The sequence below is a fragment of the Asparagus officinalis genome, chromosome 4 (genome assembly GCF_001876935.1).
Source record: "Asparagus officinalis chromosome 4, Aspof.V1, whole genome shotgun sequence".
Lineage (NCBI taxonomy): Eukaryota > Viridiplantae > Streptophyta > Magnoliopsida > Asparagales > Asparagaceae > Asparagus > Asparagus officinalis.
Genome location: NC_033797.1, coordinates 98051807 through 98058973, shown reverse-complemented (window position 1 = coordinate 98058973; position 7167 = coordinate 98051807).

The window sequence follows — 7167 nt, the reverse complement described above, 5'->3', positions numbered from 1 at the left end:
AGCCAAAATACCCGAGGACGTACGAAGGCAAAACAACTCAGCCAGGAGTTGTGTCTCGCCCACACAATGAGTGGCTCGGCCATTGTAAGCCTACACCATGAGTGGCTTGGCCATTGAAAGTTGTAAGTCTCTTTGTGAGCTTTCTAACGCATCTTTAATCATCTCATTCCGAGATCGGACGAGAGAGTTAGAGCCAAAATACCCGAGGACGTACGAAGGCAAAACAACTCAGCCAGGAGTTGTGTCTCGCCCACACAATGAGTGGCTCGACCATTGTAAGCCCACACCATTAGTGGCTTGATTGAAAGTTGTAAGTCTCTTTGTGAGCTTTCTAACGCATCTTGAATCATCTCATTCCGAGATCGGACGAGAGAGTTAGAGCCAAAATACCCGAGGACGTACGAAGGCAAAACAACTCAGCCAGGAGTTGTGTCTCGCCCACACAATGAGTGGCTCGGCCATTGTAAGCCCACACCATGAGTGGCGTGGCCATTGAAAGTTGTAAGTCTCTTTGTGAGCTTTCTAACGCATCTTGAATCATCTCATTCCGAGATCGGACGAGAGAGTTAGAGCCAAAATACCCGAGGACGTACGAAGGCAAAACAACTCAGCCAGGAGTTGTGTCTCGCCCACACAATGAGTGGCTCGGCCATTGTAAGCCCACACCATGAGTGGCGTGGCCATTGAAAGTTGTAAGTCTCTTTGTGAGCTTTCTAACGCATCTTGAATCATCTCATTCCGAGATCGGACGAGAGAGTTAGAGCCAAAATACCCGAGGACGTACGAAGGCAAAACAACTCAGCCAGGAGTTGTGTCTCGCCCACACAATGAGTGGCTCGGCCATTGTAAGCCCACACCATGAGTGGCGTGGCCATTGAAAGTTGTAAGTCTCTTTGTGAGCTTTCTAACGCATCTTGAATCATCTCATTCCGAGATCGGACGAGAGAGTTAGAGCCAAAATACCCGAGGACGTACGAAGGCAAAACAACTCAGCCAGGAGTTGTGTCTCGCCCACACAATGAGTGGCTCGGCCATTGTAAGCCCACACCATGAGTGGCTCGGCCCTTGAAAGTTGTAAGTCTCTTTGTGAGCTTTCTAACGCATCTTGAATCATCTCATTCCGAGATCGGACGAGAGAGTTAGAGCCAAAATACCCGAGGACGTACGAAGGCAAAACAACTCAGCCAGGAGTTGTGTCTCGCCCACACAATGAGTGGCTCGGCCATTGTAAGCCCACACCATGAGTGGCGTGGCCATTGAAAGTTGTAAGTCTCTTTGTGAGCTTTCTAACGCATCTTGAATCATCTCATTCCGATATCGGACGAGAGAGTTGGAGCCAAAATACCCGAGGACGTACGAAGGCAAAACAACTCAGCCAGGAGTTGTGTCTCGCCCACACAATGAGTGGCTCGGCCATTGTAAGCCCACACCATGAGTGGCTTGGCCATTGAAAGTTGTAAGTCTGTTTGTGAGCTTTCTAACGCATCTTGAATCATCTCATTCCGTGATCGGACGAGAGAGTTAGAGCCTAAATACCCGAGGACGTACGAAGGCAAAACAACTCAGCCAGGAGTTGTGTCTCGCCCACACAATGAGTGGTTCGGCCATTGTAAGCTCACACCATGAGTGGTTAGTCTATAGAAAGTTGTAAGTCTCTTCGTCAGCTTTCTAACGCATCTTAAATCATCTCATTCCGAGATCGGACGAGAGAGTTGGAGCCAAAATACCCGAGGACGTACGAAGGCAAAACAACTCAGCCAGGAGTTGTGTCTCGCCCACACAATGAGTGTCTCGGCCATTGTAAGCCCACACCATGAGTGGCTCGGCCATTGAAAGTTGTAAGTCTCTTCGTCAGCTTTCTAACGCATCTTGAATCATCTCATTCCGAGATCGGACGAGAGAGTTAGAGCCAAAATACCCGAGGACGTACGAAGGCAAAACAACTCAGCCAGGAGTTGTGTCTCGCCCACACAATGAGTGGCTCGGCCATTGTAAGCCCACACCATGAGTGGCTCGGCTATTCAAAGTTGTAAGTCTCTTCATCAGCTTTCTAACGCATCTATAATCATCTCATTCCGAGATCGGATGAGAGAGTTAGAGCCAAAATACCCGAGGACATACGAAGGCAAAACAACTCAGCCAGGAGTTGTGTCTCGCCCACACAATGAGTGGCTCGGCCATTGTAAGCCCACACCATGAGTGGCTTGGCCATTGAAAGTTGTAAGTCTCTTTGTGAGTTTTCTAAAGCATCTTGAATCATCTCATTCCGAGATCGGACGAGATAGTTAGAGCCAAAATACCCGAGGACGTACGAAGGCAAAACAACTCAGCCAGGAGTTGTGTCTCGCCCACACAATGAGTGGCTCGGCCATTGTAAGCCCACACAATGAGTGGCTTGGCCATTGAAAGTTGTAAGTCTCTTCGTCAGCTTTCTAACGCATCTTGAATCATCTCATTCCGAGATCGGACGAGAGAGTTAGAGCCAAAATACCCGAGGACGTACGAAGGCAAAACAACTCAGCCAGGAGTTGTGCCTCGCCCACACAATGAGTGGCTCGGCCATTGTAAGACCACACCATGAGTGGCTTGGCTATTCAACATTGTAAGTCTCTTCGTCAGCTTTCTAACGCATCTTGAATCATCTCATTCCGAGATCGGACGAGAGAGTTAGAGCCAAAATACCCGAGGACGTACGAAGGCAAAACAACTCAGCCAGGAGTTGTGCCTCGCCCACACAATGAGTGGCTCAGCCATTGTAAGCCCACACCATGAGTGGCTCAACCATTGAAAGTTGTAAGTCTCTTCGTCAGCGTTCTAACGCATCTTGAATCATCTCATTCTGAGATCAGACGAAAGAGTTAGAGCCAAAATACCCGAGGACGTACGAAGGCAAAACAACTCAACCAGGAGTTGTGTCTCGCCCACACAATGAGTGGCTCGGCCATTGTAAACCCACACCAAGAGTGGCTAAGCCATTGAAAATTGTAAGTCTCTTCGTCAGCTTTCTAACGCATCTTAAATCATCTCATTCCGAGATTGGACGAGAGAGTTAGAGCCAAAATACCCGAGGACGTACGAAGGCAAAACAACTCAGCCAGGAGTTGTGCCTCGCCCACACAATGAGTGCCTCGGCCATTGTAAGCCCACACCATGAGTGGCTCGGCCATTGAAAGTTGTAAGTCTCTTTGTGAGCTTTCTAACGCATCTTGAATCATCTCATTCCGAGATCGGACGAGAGAGTTAGAGCCAAAATACCCGAGGACGTACGAAGGCAAAACAACTCAGCCAGGAGTTGTGTCTCGCCCACACAATGAGTGGCTCGGCCATTGTAAGCCCACACCATGAGTGGCTCGGCCATTGAAAGTTGTAAGTCTCTTCGTCAGCTTTCTAACGCATCTTGAATCATCTCATTCCGAGATCGGACGAGAGAGTTAGAGCCAAAATACCCGAGGACGTACGAAGGCAAAACAACTCAGCCAGGAGTTGTGCCTCGCCCACACAATGAGTGGCTCGTCCATTGTAAACCCACACCATAAGTGGCTCGGCTATTCAAAGTTGTAAGTCTCTTCTTCAGCTTTCTAACGCATCTTGAATCATCTCATTCCGAGATCGGACGAGAGAGTTAGAGCCAAAATACCCGAGGACGTACGAAGGCAAAACAACTCAGCCAGGAGTTGTGTCTCGCCCACACAATGAGTGGCTCCACCATTGTAAGCCTACACCATGAGTGGCTTGGCCATTGAAAGTTGTAAGTCTCTTCGTCAGCTTTCTAACGCATCTTGAATCATCTCATTCCGAGATCGGACGAGAGAGTTAGAGCCAAAATACCCGAGGACGTACGAAGGCAAAACAACTCAGCCAGGAGTTGTGTCTCGCCCACACAATGAGTGGCTCGGCCATTGTAAGACCACACCATGAGTGGCTCGGCCATTGAAAGTTGTAAGTCTCTTCGTCAGCTTTCTAACGCATCTTGAATCATCTCATTCCGAGATCGGACGAGAGAGTTAGAGCCAAAATACCCGAGGACGTACGAAGGCAAAACAACTCAGCCAGGAGTTGTGCCTCGCCCACACAATGAGTGGCTCAGCCATTGTAAGCCCACACCATGAGTGGCTCAGCCATTGAAAGTTGTAAGTCTCTTCGTCAGCTTTCTAACGCATCTTGAATCATCTCATTCCGAGATCGGACGAAAAAGAAAAGAAAAAAAAGAATAATTTTTTTTTTGTTTTCATCCTCCTCAGACCAAAGGTAATTGCAGATTTTTATCAGCGAACCAAATGTAAGTGCTTCACTTCTTATCTGCTTTACTTTATGCATCATAGAGTTTGCATTGAGGATAATGCAAAATTTAGGTATGGGGGTGGGAATTAGTTATTTTTTCTCTTTATTTTACAATTTTAGTGCATTTTTGTCATTTTTTTCTTTTCCTAAAAAAATTTTATAAAAATACCGTCACTTGCCAAATTGATAGAGTTATGTAATAATTGATTTATTTGATAAATTTAAAATTTTCTAATCCCTAGTCGGTTATTTACTTAAGTTCATCTTTTATGATAACTCTAAATAAATTTCTTAAGAAATGATTTTCAAAGTAGTATACCAAAAAAAACACTCTTGAATTCAAGGTGATTCTATCTTATAAAGCCTAAGCTGACCGAGTAATTAAGCTCAAGGAGTATTTCCATACTTAATGACCTAAAAAAAAAAACTCTTTAATTCTAGGTGATTCTATCTTATAAAGCCTAAGCTGACCGAGTAATTAAGCCCAAGGAGTATTTCCATACTTAATGACCTAAGCCCATTTGGGTTGGGATCCATTGGCCCAAAACTCGTTAAAAGGTCACTTAGAAAGCCCGTTAAAGTAGCAAAAAATCACTAAGGATGAAAGAGTTAAAAATAATAATAATAATAATAATAAATGTTTTATAGTTGTATATATGGTCTTGGAAAATATTTTAAATCAAGCAACTTGAAAATTATTTAAAACAAAGAGTTAGCATGTTCTTTTCAAAACTTTTAAATTAAATTTCTAAGTTTGGCTTGGTTTTGTATTGCTACAATGAGAAGATTTTCTTAAAATTATACCTTAGAGTTATATATAAATGTTTTCTTGAGTGATAACTGACTCCAATTAGATTATCTAAAAGTTATCAAGTGAATTTAGTTATTTACTGACTTCTTTAATTTGGCAAGTTGACCGAATTTTGTGGGTATATTCACTGCAAACCCTCACGAGACTACAACTCGTCCACTAGGGTAACCTAGGGGTTTAAAGGCTTGTTGTATGCGCTAAATACAACCGCGATTCCTGCGAAAGTGAGTTAGGATTTTCTTTTTATTTTCTTTGCTAGAGGACTAGCAAAAGTTTAGGTGTGGGGGTATTTGATAATCACATTTTATTACAATTTTATACCCTCATTATCTATTTTATATGAATAAATATACCACTAATAATTGTTTTTATCTTTTAATTGCAGGTTAATGAAGAATAAATCTCAACTTCCCATCTCTCAACAAAAACCCATTGATTAAATGAAGAAATGAATCAAGAAGCCAATTGGAAAATCAATTTCCAATCTATCCAAAAGCCCAAGCTAAGATGAAGGATTAAAAGAAATATCAAAGCCCAAAAGCCCAAGCAAAAGCCCAAGATCCAAGCCCAAGAACCAATGAAAGAGGAGTTCTGCGGACAGCAGCTAGAAGCAGGCAGGCATCGATGCCAGCATCGATGGGGGCATCGATGCCCGCATCGATGCCCGTATCGATGCCAGCATCGATACCCCTATCGATGCTGGTATCGATACGCTGGGCAGTTTGTTACGAATCAAAGGCTGAAAATTGATGTTTTTGGATAAGATTTCAATCCAATGGCTCTCATTCACTGATGTTTACTATAAATAGGGGTAGAGAGTGAGGGGTTAGAGGTGTGAAAATTTTGTAAACTCCTTTTGGAGAGGAGGGCTACTCTTAATTGAGAAGGCCTTCCAAAAATTGTAACTTTAGTTGCAATTAATAATAATAATTTTTTCACCACTTTAAATATTTCTTCTCTTTGTTGGATGATGAAGATGGAGATGAAGAATTATTTAGAGGTTTGCATTTTCTTTCCTTTTTCTCTTTTATTTCCTTTTTATTGCTTATTAGTGTAGATTTATTTCTATGCTTGTAGTTTAGATTTTATTTTCTTGTTAAATAGCCAAGAGGCTAGAACCCTCTTGCCTTAGATTTATTTCATGCTTATAGAATAGATTTAATTTCTTGCATTTAATTCTTGCAATTTTATTTTGTAGTTTAGATTTTGCACTTTATTTTGTAGTTAGATTTTAATTTCTTATACTATTCACCTTGAGGCTAGAACCCTCTTGGGTTTAGTTTTTCTTTTTGTTTATTTTTATTTTGTTTGATTCGCCTTTAGGCTAGAACCCTCTAGGGAATCACCATTTTCTAAGAAGTGGGTTCAATTGTAGATTACCCATATCTATAATTGAATCCACCATCTTTAATTTCTTGCATTTTCTTTTATTCTTGAATTTTATTTTCTTTATTCTTGATTTTTATTTTCCTTTTCCTTCTTGCCTTATTGATCATATTCATTCTTTGTCACATCCACTCTCACTTATATCTCGTGCCGATTTACACACTATCACTTCCACTCTCTCTATCTCTCCACAATCACATTCACTTATCACTCCTACTTGTCACACACACAACATAAGAACCGATTTTATATTTTCTCCTACAAAACACCTTCCTCGTGGGATCGATATCTTAAATACTATAACTTGACACGGTTGTGCACTTGCAACCTTTTTGGTACATGTTTATGCCGCATCAAGTTTTTGGCGCCGTTGCCGGGGAAGGTGCTTAAGTAGGTTTTAATTATTTTGGTTCTTTAACTTGTGTGTTTATTGTGAAAGAACTACTTGGAGATTAAAGATCAAGAATTGGAGATTGAGGAATTGGATATTCGCTTGTGGTAAGCCATTGTAAGACCACACCATGAGTGGCTAAGCCATTGAAAGTTGTAAAAATCTTCGTCAGCTTTCTAACACATCTTAAATCATCTCATTCCGAGATCGGACGAGAGAGTTAGAGCCAAAAGACCCGAGGACGTACGAAGGCAAAACAACTCAGCCAGGAGTTGTGTCTCGCCCACACAATGAGTGG